Genomic DNA, 18,635 nt, shown 5'->3' on the forward strand with positions numbered 1-18,635 from the left:
CCGGACAGAGCCGAGCCCATGGCGAATGTTCCTGCTGGTATGAACGTCAATCTCTTAGTTGAGCAGGGTAACAACGATGGCATGCTTGTTAATGCAGTGGCACAAAATCCCAGCCATGGCTTCCCTCCAATATTTGGACTTGTTGACCTCAATGAGGCCCCCAATGATGAAGAGTTTATGGAGTGATGAAGTGACAAAGTAGCAGCAGCAGTCCAAGTTGAAGATCTGTGTTCTCTTAATTAGATGCTGCTGCTTCACCTAGTGGCCTCTTTCTACTTAGAAGAAGAATTGAGGCCACCTCACCTGATGGATGTGCAACTCATGTCCAAGGTGATATATTAAGCCTATCATCAGTTCATCACCCGTCTACTCTACTGATATGCAGTACGTGTGCATTTTGTAATCAAATCATGCAAGGTAGAAATGGTTTGCTGTGGTTGTTTCCATCTACACAAGTAACCCTTTCAGTGATGTAGATGTAACCATATAACAACTAATATATGTAGGTATGTTGATGTATGTGTTGAAGAGCTACATATTTATGTTGGTACGAGTTTTAGCTGACTTTAGTAAGAAATTCTGCAGCAGCATGTCATGTGTCAGGTCGTTTCCAAGTGTTCCTGCACCAGGAAATGAAAATGCAGCTACAGTACAAGTGTCTGAACAGGCCTGGCTAATCAAGAGTGATGCCGTCTTTCTTTGTACGCATGAATCGTCATTTAGATTGGAAAGGGTGCAGAAAGCCCATCTACAAACCTACTAATTCCATAAACATTTTTATTGCACGATTTTTTTTATTTTTCGAACATTTGTTTCAAAATTGCGATCATTTTATAATATGCAAACATTTTTAAAAATCACGAACATTTTCTGAATCCACAACATTTATGAATAGTTTAACATTTTATTTGAAAATTATGAAATTTTAATTGTTGAAACTTTTTTTGAAATCCCAAATTATTTAATGTAGAATCAAACAAAGATGGAAAAGGAAACAGAAAAAGGAAAAGGGAAATTTAAAAAACAGGCCGCCTGGACATGGGCCGGCCTAAAAGGCGATCTGTGCCTTCTCCCAGCGCGCAGGACGCACTATAAAAGGTTTCTAAAGCATGGGCCTGCCCATGACGGGCTTTTGCATCTTTGGGGGCAATTTCTATGACGTAAAAAGTAATATCCGTTTTATTATAGGGAAAACTAGCAAAACAGCCCGTTCGTTGCAACGGGGGAAAACAATCATAATCTCCAATGGCCATGACCACACTTTGCTACATCCCAAGATACACTATCACTTTCATTTTCATGAAATCCTTAACAATCTTTGAAAATCATGAATACTTTTATAAAATAATGAAAAAAATACTGAATTCATACACATTTGATACTATTTGCAAACATTTTTCTGAAAACGCGAACATTTTTAGAATGATGAACATTGTTTTGGGAAATTCGTGAAACAATTATTGAAATTAATGAACATTTGTTTTGATTTAACAAATATTTTGTAAAATGCATGATCATTTTTTGAATAGGCAAACATTTAATGAATCATTAGACTATTTTTTAAATCATGAATAGTTATTTTTAGAATATTTTTCAATTCACCAATTTTTTTTGAATTGGCGACATTTTGCTCAATTTAATTAAAATTTTCCAATACACAAACTTTTTTAAAACGATGACTTTTTTTGATTTACAGCAATTTGTTTTCAAAATTCCGATCATCTTTTAAAAATAGCAAACATTTTCTATTTCAAAATTCACTTTTTTCGTTTTTTCGGAACTTTTTGTAATATGAAAAAGAAAACGAAAAATAAACAACGAAATTCAAAAAATAGGCCGCCGTGCATGGCTGGCCCAAACAGGCGCTGTGTCTTGTCCCAGCGCGCAGAGCGCAATATAGAGGTTCCTACTGCATGGGCTGGTCCAGGCAGGGATTCCCTGTTTGAAATTTGTTTTGTTATTTATAGGTGCCATCGATGGGTAATATTTTGCAAGTTATAAATTATTAAACATTGTATTTAAAAATTCACATTTTTAAAATTTTCAGAACTTTTTTAAATACGAAAAAGGAAAACACAAAATGAAAAATGAAATTTTAAAAATAGGCCGTCGGACATGGGCCGGCTCAAACAGGCACTGCGTCTTCTCCCAGCGCACAGAGCGCAGTATAGAGGGTTACTACTGCATGGACCGGCCTAGACAGGGATTCCCTATGTGAAACATTTTTTTATCATTTATAGGTGGCATCAATGGGTAATATTTTGCAAGTTTGGGGGCAATTTCAATGACGTGTCGCCAGAAGCAATAGCTCTTTTATTTTTATTATTAGTTAGAGATTAGTTATATATATAGATACAGACTCTACATGTCTCTTCATATTTTGGATTTTTTTTACTTTTTGTTTGTGACTGTATTCATCTTTGTAATGCAGAGACCGGGTGTAGTGCTTAAAATCTTTGAAGTAATAAAGCGCCCCTTTTCGGAAGAAAAAATGTAGACATGCAGGTGGCCTGACTTCATCGGGTCAACGACGGCGTTGCTCGCTTTACCCAGACCATGCACGAAGATGTCGTGTGCGCCGCATGTGTAACCTTGCTCGCTATGCATGCAGAAGCTCCCATTGCGCAACACAGCAGCAGAAGAACATCAGGGCAACTCCGCGGCACCTCAAATCGGACACACATACTGTCCGTGGACAGGGGCGGAGTCAGGATCAAAATCAAGAGTCACGATGAAAATCAAGAGGAAACATGTATTTGAACTAATGGCTAGATGATTTTTAAAAGGGATAAGTATACTTTTCATCCTCGAACTCTTTCGAGAGTTTAGAAATCGTCCCTCAACTCTAATCCGGAGAGTTTTCATCCCTCAACTATCAAAACCGGATAGTTTTCGCCCCTCGTGCCGCTTCGGGCGGTTTTCGTCCGAGGTGAACAGTAGACCGGTGAACAGTAAATTCAAAAAAAATAGCAACAAAAATCAAAGAAATCTGAAAATTTATGGGATCAAAGTTCCTCGGGGGCGTAAGGTGTGTGCAAATTTTCATACTGTTTGGACATTCCTGGTGCCCATGACAAAGAAAAACTTTAAATGTGTACGTTAGTGAATAGTAAAATAAAAAAATAGAAAACAATTTCAAAAAAATATGAATTTTTTTGGCATCAAAGTTCCTCGGGGGCGTAAGGCGTGTGCAAAATTTCATACTGTTTGAACATTCCAGGTGCTCAAGACAAAGAAAAACTTTAAATATGTACGTCGGTGAATAGTAAAATAAAAAATAGGAAAAAATTCAAAAAATATGAAATTCTTTGGCATCAAATATGCTTAGGTGTGCAATGCGCGTGCAAATGTTCGTGCTCAAATGACATAAGAGGAGCTCTAGCAAAAAAAAACAAAATAGTGCACTTTTTCAAAGTTTCTTTTCGAGCAATTTTTTTTTTTTTGCCACGAGCTCCCACAATGTCCAAACACCATGACAATTTTTAGGCACCTTGAGCACCCGCATCTTAGATGTCAACAATTTTCATATATTTTTTTATGTTTTCTATTTTTTTCGATTTTACTGTTCACCAACGTACATACTTATGGTTTTTCCTTTGTCACGAGCTCCTGGAATGTCCAAACAGTATGAAAAATTGCACGCACCTTGCGCCCCCGAAGAACTCTGATCCCACAAATTTTCAGATTTTTTTTCCTATTTTTTCGAATTTACTATTCATTGATTTACTGTTCACATCGGATGAAAACCGTCCGAATCGGCACGAGGGACGAAAACTATCCGGTTTTGATAGTTGAGGGACAAAATCTATCCGGATTAGAGTTGAGGAACGATTTCTAAACTCTCGGAACAGTTCGAGGACGAAAAGTATACTTATCCCTTTTTAAAATCAACCACACAAGCATAGATATAATGTGTAAGAAGCAAAATCGCATGTCCTATATAAGATAATGTCAACACACACATAATTATGAGACAGTCATTGCCAAAGTAAAAGTAAACTAACCACTTAAGGCATAATAGTTTGAGAAATATGAATATGTCAGTCCTTTTTGTACATCCTTGATATCTAACCTTCAAGCTGCACGGAAAAGAAACACATTTTATAAAATAGAGAATGTAAACACTGATAGATAAAAAAAAACTTAAGCACGTTAACTCCTCACGTTTCATCCCGCGATGATTTTTCGCATGTAAGATAATTTCTCCTAATCTCCCCATGCTTGTTGATATTAAATATGTAAGTCTTTTTTTATGGATCCCGTGTAAGCTGTTCAGATCGACTATTTCAAGCATACTGCCAGTTGACGATTTTACAGAAAATCTCTCCATTAGCTTGTCTGTCAATGTCAGATAGTTGAAAGTTAAACAAATTGAAATACATGAAGGCATGATATTGCGATAGATTTTATTCTACTCCCACATGCTGAAACTTATTCATACAAAATTATTACGCGAAGCTAGATCCAATCAATCTAATTATCAGTTTGTACATTATAATCTGTAACATGGACATGTGATACAATTTGCTACCTTTTTAACATGGAAATTAGAATAGAATAATAAGAGAACTAAACCTAGGTCTCACGGATTACCTTGATATTGATCAGTAGAGCTTCTTCCTTAGGGATGGCAAGCCGGCCGGCCGGTGTGTGCAGTGCGCGGACGGGCAGATCAGGGCTATCGGCAGAGGGGCGTCGTATAATCGTGTATCTACAGGGTAGTATTGCCGCAGGGGGCGCCACGGGGGCTTCTGGTCGTCAATGCAGTCACGTGAGCACAAGCGACGAACACGCTCGTTACTACTCCCTCCGTTCGGAATTACTTGTCACCAAAATTGATGTATCTAGAACTAAAATACATCTAGATACATCCATTTCAATGACGAGTATTTTCGAACGGAGGGAGTAGGTTTCTAGCGAATTGCAAACCATCGTACGCATGAGGCCTGCTCGCCTGCTCATAATTCTCGTTATAGATGGATAATTGGGCTAATAACCGATCTATTTCTCATACATGGGCTTTAAAAATATGACGGAAAATAAAGGAGTGGGGGCAAATATCTCGGCCTGAGTGCGGGCACCGCTGAATATCCTGGGCCTAGCATAAGTGGACCAAAAAAGGAGTGGGGGCATTCGCCCTCACAACGATGCACGTAGATTCGCAACTGTCCGTGAACAGCTTTAGGGGAGCCGGCTCTGATGAGGAAGGAACGATGACAGCGCGTTTTCGGCTCCTTCTTGTGTTTATTGTCATCGCTAAAAGGTCTACGATCTGGATATAGTTTTTGTTACTTTTGGTGTCCATTATAATGTCTTGATAATTAATGAATAGATTAACATTTTTCAAAAAAAAAAGATCATATTTAACATTCCGTTGAATTAGAAATCCTATTTCTACATTTTTTTTAGGGGGGACATGCTCTCCTACATGATATTTGAGTTTAGACCATGTTTGCTGGCAAGAAGGAGAAAAAAAACAAGGATGGCGCCAACTATGTCCATTAGACCGTTTCTTGGATGGATAGGTAGGTCCTGTCGTCAAATCGAAATGCCATTGTTTTGTTTGGAGCATACTTCAGCTGGCTGGCCCGGTCGGCTGAGTTGGGCCTCGGCCCATACGTAGAAATAAAGGGAAACTTTAAAGCAGACCAAAATTATGAAACATTTCAAGCTATGAGAATAGCCCTACAAAATAAAATGATGTTTGTGAATTAAAAAAAAACTCTGGACGATAAAAAAATGTTTGTGGGTTTAATACAAATTAAAAATTGGAAAATGGGTGAATTTTCAAAAGAATAGATTTTCAAAGATCGAATTCAATATTTTTTGCAAATTCAGAAAAATGTTTCACAGCTAAAAAAATAAGTGAATTCAAAATATCCAAAAAAATTAGGATTTTTTGAAAAGTTCATAATTCAGAAAAAAAATCGAATTTAAAATGTTCTTTATGAATTCAAAATATATTCACGAGAATAGTAAAACATTCAAAAAATCAAAAAATATTTATGATTTTTCTAAAATGTTTGCAAAATAAAAAATGTTCAAGAATATGGCAAATAGTCCAAATTTTGAAAATATACACAGATTGCATAAACGTTCACAAATTCATGAAAGAAAAATATATTCATGAATTCAAACAATATTTGAGAAGATGTATCTGGAAGCTGTCTTTTGGATTTTCTGGAGGTAGAAATTTTTCAGGGCCATTGCACAGTACAAAAGCATGGCATCATACATATACAAACGATACAAGTATACCTAAGATTGTGCCGCGTTGGCAATATAATTGGTTGGGGATATTAGCTTTATTTTTGTTTTAACATTTTTGGAGTGGGGATACAAATATGTTCACTGGAGAGAATACACTGCTAGCGTAAATTTACAGACTAATGTTGGATGTAAATTTGCAGACTAGTGTTGGGTGTTTCTGTTTCAGGTGTGAGTATGTCATCCGACGGTGCAATTCTTTGGGCTTTTACTTGCTTTGCGCGGTGCATATACAGGGAGCCCGAATACCCTGCTTCTAGGGTAACAAAATGATCCTGGTTACATCTTACCAAAAAGAACAAGTCCAACAGACAGATGATGTTATGTCAAAAGTAAGTGTTCAGTGTTCATTGTTCAGTCTGCACGAAATGTCCATTCGGCTAAGACGCTATGTTCGCCAGTGTTACAAACTTGCAATCCATTTCACAACGAAAGCAAACATCGGCTGGCAATTTCCATTTGCCAAAATACTTGACACTAATGTTAAGCTAATCTCCTTATCATACTCAACTTAGTACACCCTCCGATTCACATTAATTGTCGCTGACGGCAAGCTACTGTTGTATGCACTGCTTAATCATCGACGAGGAACCTGTGTATTTTGAGATGGTACTCCCTTCGATCCATATTAATTGTCGCACGTCAACTCGGGAAGCGAATCCCAACATCTGACGACATACCCTTGCTGATTTTGTCTCTAATCAACACCATCTCCGTCCACGTCCACCCACTTGGAAGAGTGGGTTTGCATTTCTCACGCCCTGGATTCTTATACAGGTTTAGGGCCTCCAGGTTCACCGCTGCCTCCATGACGTTTCTGGCATACCTCAGGAATTTGTCTTCTTCCCGAAACCCATAGATACTGAGTTGATTCAAATTGTGGTGCTTGAAATCAGGGGGAGATGATTCCCACTCTAGTCCTTTGTCCTTCTCCTCGCTAAACTCATGCATGTACCTCCTCTTCCCCTTTATCATTTCACATAAATGATCTCGCACCTACATTCAATCAGGTCAAAAACTCCTAACTGGTCACGAAAAGTTTGAACTTCGAAAATGAGAGAATTCGATTTGCATATTCAACATGAGGTGGAATAAAAAAAATGAGAGATGGAGAATCGGTACAAGAGCTTAATTATACCATGATGCATAGTTCCTTCAGGTTGGGTGCACCTTGGAGTATGAACATCGTCCAAGTCAGATCGCATTCTTCAGAAATATTGAACAAATTCACAAGACTTAGTTTGCGGAACACCGGTAGCAATTGCTTTCGGCCTTCTGGTTTGACCCAAATCTACAAAAGAGGGGGATAATTTAGAATTATGTTAGCCAAAAATAATGACTACAACCTCTCCATGACACACGTCGTTTTGATAACATTAGTTGCAGACCTTCACTAACCTTTTCACATCTGAAGTTCAAATGCAGGTTGCTTAGGGCATTTCCAGCCGCGCCCTCAGGAAGGCCTCTCCAGGCGTTTTTTTTACGCCGGCGCCGAAAAATCGGCCCAGTCGCGCCCCCAGGACCCCGATTTTCGCCGGCTCGGGCCAAAACTGGTGCCGGCGGACCCAGGCCGAACCCGGCGCCCTGGGGGGCGCTTGGGGAGCCGGCGCAAGCGAAAAAGGCGCGTGGGCCCGCCCTGGAGGCGACCCGAGGGCCTTTTCCCGCCGTTTGTTGACGCTTTTCCCTCGCATCTCTCCCGCTCGCTCGCCCTCCTCCCGCCATTCTCCCCCTTTCTCCCGCCAAACCCTCCCCGCTCGCCTTCCAGTCGCCGCCATGCCGCGCGCGGCGACAAACGCGACTGGCGCCGTGGCCGAAGCAGAGGAAGCCGAGGGCGCCGCCATCGAAGCCGCTGGGCATGTCGAACGCCGAGTGGAGGGTGGAAGTTCAGCGGCGTGAAGCAGTCACCGCCGACAGGCGGAACAGGGCCATCGCCAAGAAGGCCCGCGACAACGCGGCGCGCTTGGCGGCGTCTTTCTCATCGGTCGACCAGGCAGGGATGAATCCGCCCGTCGTCAGCCACGCCCAGTACGCGCCCTGGGGACAGCAAGGCGCCGGATCTCCATGGGGTTCATCGTCGCCCGGCTACGCCGACGGCGACGCGCACGGTGGGTTCAACCCAAACGTGACCTTCCCTCATGGTCACCCCGCTACGCGCACGCCCTCGCCCGCCTTCGTCGGCGTGCAGTACCCTCCATACACCTACTCGCCGCCCGCCGCCTACGCGACCACACCAACGCCCCATCTCTACCGTGGACCGCTGCCCTTCTCGCACCTCGGCGACGCCGACGACACGGGAGCCGACATGGACGACATCATCGCGACAGGATCGACCGCGGCCGCCGCGTCTCCCGGGTTCGCCACCCAGGACGAGGTAGTGGATCTCAGCGGCGACATGGAGGCCGAGCTCGGCTACGTCTACGGCGAGGACGCGCAGGAACCCGAGGAGGAGGAGGAGGAGGATGAGCCGGCTCCTGTTCCGACGAAGGGGCGCCAGAAGAAGAAGAAGAAGCGGGCGGCCAGGTCAGGCGAACCGCGCATCAAGTGGACGTCCAAGGAAGAGGAATGCCTCGCCGAAGCATGGAAAGTCGTCTGCCTCGACCCGACTACCGGCGCGAACCAGAGCTTGGAGACGTACTGGGACCGCATCAAGGCCGAGTTCGACGAACGAAAGCTCGTTGACCCCTACTTCAAAGGCGTCTACATGCAGCGCGGCTCCAAGGTGATGGTGAACCATTGGGGCCGTGTCCAGTTGGCATGCAACAAATGGCATGGAATCGTCGAGGAGGTCGCGGCTCGCCCGGAGAGCGGCGCCAGCGTTGAGGATCAGCTGCTGCGTATGTTCGCCATGTATCGGGGCGACAACCAAGACGTCGACTTCAAACACCTCCACGTCTACAAGCGCATTGACAAGTGCGAAAAGTGGGCGGAAGTCCGGCGTGCCCTCGACAAGGCCAAGGAGACATACAAGCCGGACACGCCGACTCCGGGCGCGTCAGAGGGGCGGCCGGACGGGCACAAGTTGGCGAAGAAGGGGGAAAACGCCGACGCGGCGACCACGCGAGTTCAGGAGTCCATCGAGCATTGCCTCGCCGGCGCGCAGGCCCGGGCCGTCCTGCGCGAAGAGAAGACCGAGGCACGGTGGTCGTCGCTGGTGAAGAACAACGCCATCAAACTCGACCTGCTCCGGACGAACGTCGCAGCGAAGAAGAGGAACACCGACATGGCTTTTCTGATGGGCGGGGCGGACATGCTCCAGAGCAACGACGAGAAGCTCAAGGCGTGGTACCTGATGCAGCGCGGCCTCATCCTGAACGAGCTGCCGACAGCAACGCCGACGACGCCCACGACCACCCGGACGCCAAGCCCAAACGACGCCTTCACGTCGCCGCCCAGCAGTGCCGAAGCCGCGCCGACACAGCCCAGCACCGAAGCAGCTCCGATACCGCCGAGTCCACGCACGCCGACTCCGCCAACGCCTGGAGCCGACCCCGCCGAGTGAATCATTGCGCACGCGAACTCTATTTTTTGTAACGCCAGACTACGTCCGATCGCCGGATTTGCGGCGTCTTTTGTGAGCGGAAACGACCAAGTTTGAATTTCCTGCATCCTGGGACCGGCGCGTGGGGGCGTGACTGGGCGCTAGTTCGCCCCCAGGGACCGAACTAGCGCCGGCTCGCCCCTAGGCCGCTCTATTTAGGCGTCCTGGGGGGCCGAACGGCTGGAGATGCCCTTATGGCTGTTTTACCAAGCAACTCACTTAGCTTGAGCATCTTGTGCCAAGAAAGACCAATATTACCGAGCGCCCAAACAGAAAGGGTCATCTCGAGATAAAAACTCATTAAATTTTAGTACTGTGAGTTTTGGTACCCACTTAAGATCAACCCTCTCAAGATTGCTATCCGAAATCACTAGTTCACGGAGTTGCGGGTGTTCCACTTTCAGCAAAGACAGATCCCCCGTGTCACACTGTCACGGAGTTGCATGTACTGAAAATTTTGGGGAAGTCTGATTCGCCTAACCTCAAATTCTCTAGCCAGAGGCGCGCAAGACCACCAAATGCGTTTGGACACGAATCAAAGAACGACATGAACCGCTTCCCATGACTGAGCAGGTCATCGACGTAACAATCGGTACGCACTTCGGTTAAGATTGCGAGCTCAACCGAATCAACTTTTTGTGTTGCTATGGTGTTGGCAACAGTCTGGCCAATGAAGATGGAGTCATCTCCCAGATAGAATTGCATGGACATCAGGTGAATGGTGTATAGACTTCCGGTCCTGCTTTGTAGTATGCTCCTGGTTGCTTCCAGCACGGTGGCGTTGGCCCGAGCTATATCATGTGAGGTTAATTTTGTCCCTCTTCCGCGCTTGGGCTCAAAAGAACCGACCGTTATAATAATTTTTGAGAGCATGGCAGGGATCTGCTTCCAGCGTCTGGAGAGGATGGTGGTTCTTGCGACGTCGGTTATATCAAGTCGCTCGACAATGTTGAGCAAAACGTCATCGGGCAACTTGCTGAGCCTGTCAACTTCATTGTCGTACATTTTATATAGAAACAAATCAGAGTTGCTTTCTTACTGTCTCATAACAGGTGCAGTGTTTTAATATTTTCCACGGACAAAAATTAAAAAAATATACTTTCCTACAGAAAGACACAATTTTGATAGTACAGTTTTTTTTTTTCAGAAAACTTCCAATCTAATCATCTTCAATCATGGCAGTACAACGAACACCAAAAATAAAAATTACATCCAGATCCGTAGACCACCTAACGACGACTACAAAAACTGAAGCGAGCTGAAGGCGCGCCGCCGTCATCGCCCTTCCATCGCCGGAGTCGGGCATAACTTGTTGTAGTAGACAGTCGGAAAGTTGTTGTGCTAAGGCCCCATAGAACCAGCACCCCAGAACAGCAACCGCCACCGATAAAGAGTAACGTAGATCGAAAGGATCCAAACCGAAGACACACGAACGTAGACGAACAACGACGAGATCCGAGCAAATCCACCAAAGATAGATCTGCCGGAGACACACCTCCACACGCCCACCAACGATGCTAGATGCACCGCCGGAACGGGGGCTAGTCGAGGAGACCTTTATTCCATCTCCAGGGAGCCGCCACCGTCTCGCCTTCCTGAGCAGGAAGCAAACCCTAACATGATTGGAAAAAAACGACTAAAATCGGAGCCCTCCCGCCGGCCCTTGCCAGGATCCACCGCGCCTCCATGGCCCTAGGGCCACCGAAGACGAGGCGGGCCTGTGCCGGCGCCGGCGAGAGGCACTAACCCTAACTTTTTTCTTGGAGGAGAAGGAGGCGGCTGCTGGTGTCTTGACCGACTGCTAGGAAAAAAAAATTTGATAGTACAGTTTCTTGTAATGACCCACAAAAGTATGTAATTACCCAGTCTTGGAAAATTTCGGCGGTTATGGTTTTGGAAAAAAATCAGCATGTGGTTAAAGTTTGACCACGAATTCTGATTATGGTTTCTACTTTTATTATTCCTTGATTTTTTGTTTCCTGCGGTGATGTTGTAAGAGGATCTACAACAAGGGGAAAAGATCAGGGGGACGAACTCACCAGCATGTCGAGGGAGGATTTGCCGATGCCGATCTGGCAGCAGGTCGCGTGGGAAGAGAGCTGCTCGTCTCCTCTTAAAACTGGCGGGTACCGCGGTGCCGCCAGGCCAGGCCAGATTTATATGGCAACTCGGAGACTGAATTCGAAAGAGGGCATGTTTCTGATTGTAGCCCGTAAAGGATTGGCTGGCGGATTGCGATCAAAGAAAGGGATGCGCTTCGGTTTGCGACTGCGGCTCGGAGAGCTGCTGCTGCTTCGAGGCCTCCGACGGACGGCGACAGACGATCAAGGGGCAGTGTAAAGGATTGAGAAAACTCAGCGGCTGTAATGATTCTCATGATGTGTATATCGACGAGGCAACACGTACAAGGGTTAACCGAATATACAATCTATCACATGGTTTGAAGCTAAGCCACAGATAGGTTTAAACCATGGCAGATTAGTTAGGAGGTTGGGATACTGCGCTACTCATCCGAACGAAAAGTCTCAAAACTTGACGTAGGAAGGACTTTGGTCATGATGTTCGCAAGCTGAGCAGATGTGGGTACATGAACAACTTGGATTGTTCTCGTGTACGAAATGTATGTCAAGCTTGATATGCTTTCTCCAGTGATAATGAACGAGGTTGACGGAGATGTTGCCACAAAAAGTAATGGTAGCCTTCTTGACGGGGCAATGTAGCTCAGCAAGAAGTTGTTGAAGCCAGCAACATTCAGCAACTGCAATACTCGGCCTCTACGCTGGATCTAGATACCGTCGGTTGTCGCTCACACGACCAAGAAACGAGACTGCCACCAAGATAGACACATAACCCAGAAGTACTCCAATGAGTGTCAGGGCAGCCGGCCAAGTCTTCATCTGAATATGCTGCAATATCCAAGGATGGAGGACCATGAATTTGTAAGCCATTTTTTTAATTTAGAAAAGGAGGATATACCCCCGGCCTCTGCATCTGGACGATGCATGCAGCCATATTATTAATTATTTACAAAGACCATACAAGGTGATACATCAATAAGCCTAAAGCCACCATCTTGGCAACACCGTTGCTACTCCTATCCCCTTGATGAAGGCGTGCCAAATGTCCGGGCCTAATACCAAACAGACATTGCATCAAAGCCTAACATCTAAAGCCGGGTGTCCCATCCAAGACACTACCTGAATTGGGTCCCACACCGGTCTGGCACACTCACAGTGAGCACCGCACGTTGCAAGGGCTGTCACCTCCTTCATCCCTCGGTCCATCCTCAGAGCAGAACTGAAGCACCGGCCTTGCCAGGCCTATCTGCTATGAACGCCACCATGACGCCAGACAGCTTCCTCCTCCTGCACGAGTCCATCTCCGCGCATCAGACACCGAGTCTCCACAGCACCACGCCGCCGAGATCCGCCACCGTCAATGTGTAAGATGAAGCACCGCTCCACCGAAGTCGCCGTCCTCTAGTCCCTCATGCCCGTGTGCACCTCCAAGAATGACGCCCCCAGGGGGGAAACGACACCAGAGAGCCGCCGTCATCCGATCTACTGATCTAGGGTTTCCCCCGGAGGTAGCAGAGAGTGGCCTTGAACTTCTCCACGACGATGCCTTCAGGAAGGGAACGATGCAGACAGCGTCGCCATCGCCGGCCTTGGCAATAGCCAATAGCAGGTTTTCACCCGGATCTGATCGAAGACCTCCATCTCTCGTGCACGGGTCGCTGCCATCCTTGCCGGGATCTGGATGATCCCGCTGCCAGATCTCAGCAAGGAGAAGCCCCCCCACCGAGACCCGCCGGCCGAGCAGGGGAGGCCGAGACCGCGCCCGCAGGATCAGATCCGCGATGGATCCATGCCCGCGCCGCCGCCCCGGAGTCAGCCCCGCGCGCAGCCCCCACCGCCTGCCGAGGCTCGCCGCCGCGTGCCCCGCGCCCCGCCACCGCTCGCCGAGGCCTGCCACCTCGCGCCAAACCGCGAGCGCCGCAGGACACCGCCGCCTGCCGCCTAGATCCGCCGCCCGCGGAGGAAGGGGAGTCGGGAGAGGGAGTTCCCCCGCCGCCGCCATCTGCCACGCGGGTTTCACCCGACGGCGTCACCCGGCGGCGTCACCCGGCGGCGGCGCGAGGAGGGGAGAGGGAGAGGGCGGCGGCGGCGGCGGCACCTAGGGTTGGAGAGCCCCCGAGTCGCCCAGGGCGGGGGCGACGCGAGGGACGCGAGTATCCCAACTGGGCTCCACATCAGCGCGAGGAAAAATGAATTTGCAAGCCATGAGCCCATGAGTAGATCAATAGTACTATTAAATGCGTCCACATCAGCGCGAGGAGAGTTAGCATTGTTTTTTTTAAGGGACGAAACAAATCAAATTGAAATCGCCTATTTGTAACCAGGGCGTTTCAATAGTAAGTTCAAGGTTTTTAAAATTCAGAGAGAAACTCCATTTTAAGTTGTCTTGAGGTGGGTGTGTAGACGTTGGTTACTAGTGTATGATACTACCTACCTAATGCATAGTATTATATAGAGTTAAATGCACCCGAGGTGCCTAAACTTGTCCTGCACGGTCAGTTTGGTGCCTAAAGTTGCAAAATACATAAAACTAGTGCACGAACTTGTCCAGTCGTGCAAATACGGTAACTCCTTCTGTATTCAAACATACGCCCTCCCTCGTGAAGTGCCAGCATGGCAGTGGCCCACATGTAAGTGGATACGTGCGGGAAGGAATTATTTTGCAGAAACATCTGTTGTATTTCATTTAATCATGTAGAAAAGCCCTCAAATACAGTTTATGCTAGAGAGAAATAACATGAAAAAAAATCTCCATGACAGTGTTTAGATCCTGCACCTCCAGGTTACCAAACGTGGCAAACTATCTGGTATGTACAAGTAATAGCAAGAAAATTTTGTAGACCAATTCCACGTGTTGCTTTGCAATTTTTCTGATGCGTAACCCATCTGTTTTATTTTTTATTTTTTTCCAAGTTCCTATTTAGTTTTATGACACTCAAATTTTCCCATACAAAAATACAATAATTATTGATATGCAGTTACTGTGTACTTTTATTTTTCTTTTATCTTTTCATTGTGTACTTTAAAGAGGTAAAATTAACCTTTTCAAAAATTTATGTGGATTTAAAGTTTTCAACAAATATTTAAGATTACTGTATAAATTTATTATCTTCATTCCGGACCAGAAGGATACATGATTATGGTGTATCTTCATTGTATTTCTGAAATACAAAATTATTAAAAAAATTGACAGCATTGTATTTTTTTGAAATCATTCAACATATATGAAAATTACTGTGTAATAATATTAAATTCTAGAAATGTATCAAAACATGTCAGCCGTGTTTGTAGAATTGTAAGGATAATTTTACACAACAATTTTTTAATACTCGATGAACATATTCTAAAACATGTTGAACCTGACGAATTTTGAAAACACTTTATAACTTTTGAATACATGTGAAACATTTTCCAAAAACATGAAATGCACTAGGGCTTTCTTTTAAGTTTACGGCAGTTGTAACTTTTTCTTCCATTTCTTCTTTCAAAAGGTAAAAACAATATCAAAGACAAAAAAATAAACACAAACTTGGAAAATAAAAATAAAACTTGTGTGGGCCCAAACGAGTGCCATGTATAAAAGAATAGCTTGAAGAGGTACATAGCATCCAAAGCGGATTTTCGGAGCACGGTGGCCACTGGGAATGTTTTTTTAAAGGTTAAAAACTGTTGGCTTTCATAAATGAGATCTCAGCATGGATTCTAAATCGTGCAATTTATTTTTACTATTGGCTTTCATACGTGATTAAATAAAATATGAGGCGATTCTTCATGCGCAGGCTACCCAGCTCCTCCCCTGCTCTCAGCCACTTACATGTGGGCCACCGCCACGCTGTCACACCATTCCGGCATAGCGTACGCCTGAAGGAGGCACCGTATTTGCACAACCAAACAAGTTTGAGCACCAGTTTCATGTATTTTACAATTTTAGGCACCAAACTGACCACGCCGAACAAGTTGAGGCACCCTAGTGTATTTAACTCTATTATATATTAATATCATGTAGTACTCTATTTATTGCCATGCATGACACAAAGTAGCATAGCATTTAATATAATACGGTATCATGATATGATACTACACCCTCTCTTTCTTCATTTAATGACATGACACGTAATCAAAATTGCCTAGTTGGCATGCATGATATTAACTATGATACTACCATTACGACCAGCCTTATGAGGCAAGGCAAGAAAGGTTTAATATTGACAGTTTCTTGGCCTTGACGCCGGAGTCCGAGACCATTTTTGCGTGTCGGCAGATGCGACGCACCACACACTCATGTGCAGTGGCGCAACCAGGATTTTCAACATGGATATGCGGGGTCAACTTTTTTTTTTACAGCACATGAGCTGCCGTGTGGGAGGTGGAGTACCGGAGTAGGGGAGGCAAGGGTTGGGGAGGCACATCATCGATAGGAGCGGGAGGAGCAGCAGTACGCCTAGGGCGCCTCCTTGCAGCATGCGCGCATGGCAAGGGAGAAGGGAGCCATTTCTCCTCGGTGTAGGTTCACTTGAATTTGCCCAACATTCACAATTCTGTAGGCAAATGAGTGCTCCAGTCAGGACTCTTGAAATTATACCTAAATCACTTGGCCACAAATAAGCACCACCAATCTATCACAAATGACATCCAATGTTGAGTTCCAAACAAATTATGCTTTGTGCATCCTCCTGACTATATGTGTGTCTTTGATGTACAGGGAAATCTGTAGGGCGAGGTTTTCTAGCTGTTGGTTCAGTAGGTTGTCCTGGTTAACTTCGGATATTTAAGAATGCTGATATAAATAATCTGCCAGAACTGAGCTTCTCTTGTCTGGTTAGGAGGTTCCTCAATTCATTATCCCACTTTATTAGTGCCATAAAACACAAACATCTGATCTTACACGTTTTTCCTCCTATAAGATGGAATTTAGACATCAAAGCGCAGATCCTTGCAATGCATTATCCCACTATTATTTCTACAGTGATATGCATAAAGATGGAAGTGAGCATAACAAAGCACTTGGATTTAACCTCAAAAGCACTCGGTTTTAACCTCTAAACAGAGCCACGTATCAGTGAACTTATCCCAAAGGAAGCATTCAAATGTGTCACAAAATTTAAATATTTTTGCCATTATCTGCAATTTAAGGGAAAGCAAGTGTACAAGCACAATAACTACTGAATTATGGAGTTCCTGAACTCTTTCCAAAACAGAGGACTTACACACTACTACTACTAGGCCTTTTTTTAAAAAATTATTATGACAAGAAGCGAACAGGCAAAGACATCCCCAATTCTTCAATGATCTGCATGCGCTCATCAGCGTTCCGTGGATATCTCGATGGGCACTTCATCTTGGTATCCAAGTCACCACAGCGTAGACATATCTTCCTGTCATGCAGACATATCTCCACCATATTAACCGCATGTTCCATGACACACCTGATGAATCGCACAAAGATGTCGGCAGGTTGGAAGCCATAGCTTAACCAGATTCTTGTGCTTGAAATCAAGGGCATGTGGCTTCCACTCCACGTCTGCCTTTTCACAGTAACCATTTCTCTTCCGAAACTCTTCATCTCTCGCTGCTGGATTCGAAAGAGGGCCTGTTTCTGATTGTAATCCGGAAAGGACTGCTTTGATTCCGGATTAGCCACTAAAGAAAAGAACTGCTTCGATTGCGGATTGCGGCTCGGAAAGGGGGCTGCTGCTGCTTCGATTGGGGGCTGCCGCTCCCAAAGGGGGAGCTGCTTATTTGGACGCCTCTACTCAAGCACCGGTGGATCCTCATTCGAGGCATCCGACGGCGACGGCGACGGCGAGATGGTGGAGATCGGTGCACGGCAGGCAGCGGCGCATAACTGACACCCGATCCCCTTTCCTCCCCTGGTGGAACCCTAGGGGCCGGCGTGGTTGGGAAGGAGAGCTCCTATTTGCCGCGCGCGGGCGGCAAAAATGGTCGAGCCTTCGCTGAAGGAAGAGCGTATGGGCCGGCCCATTATGAGGAAACGAGCTCACAAGTAAAAAAAAGAAACAAAAATTCATGTGCCCGCAAGAGAGTTCCAACTCAGGACCTCCTTATCTAGAGCTAGCGTTGCTAACCGATGGAACCAGTGAACTCTTATAATAATTAAAGGCGCGAAAGTTTAAGTACCATACACTGTTGAATCTTTTTTTTAAGTACACATAAAATATTGTAATATCCGTTGAACATTTTGAGATACCAGTTGAACATTTTATTAAAATAAGTTGAGTATTTGAAATAATATACGATGACCATTTTTTAAATAAAATATGAATATACACGCTGAACAATTTTCGGACACGTACTGAACATTTGTGAAAATACGTCGAACAATTTACTAATACACATTGAATATTGTGTAATATACACTGAACAAAATTAAGAAACATTGTGAACATTTGTATACTCGTTGAAAAACCAAAAACAAAACAGAAAAATTGCAAAATATATTTACTGAACATTTTTATATCCATTGAACATTTTAAATAATACTTGATGAACATTTTTGAAACAATATGAATATATGTGTTGAACAATTTTTGAATACGCACTCAACATTTAGTAAAAAAACATTGAACAATTTCATAATACACGATGAACATTTTCGTAATACACGATGAACATGTTTGTACGCAAAGGTGAACAATTTTCATAATATACAATGAACATTTTTCTTAATACAATTAAATTTCTTGTAATACACAGTGAACATTTTATATAATACGCAAATAAAAAGAAGAAAA

General features: G+C 44.7%; 1 pseudogene; it reads right to left on the reverse strand.

The window, feature by feature from the left end:
• Positions 1-531: 531 nt before the first annotated feature.
• LOC123129833 (F-box/FBD/LRR-repeat protein At3g52680-like) lies at positions 532-13,885 on the reverse strand (annotated as a pseudogene).
• Positions 13,886-18,635: the final 4,750 nt, after the last annotated feature.

This window comes from Triticum aestivum, chromosome 6A (genome assembly GCF_018294505.1).
Source record: "Triticum aestivum cultivar Chinese Spring chromosome 6A, IWGSC CS RefSeq v2.1, whole genome shotgun sequence".
In the NCBI taxonomy this organism is placed as follows: Eukaryota; Viridiplantae; Streptophyta; class Magnoliopsida; order Poales; family Poaceae; genus Triticum; species Triticum aestivum.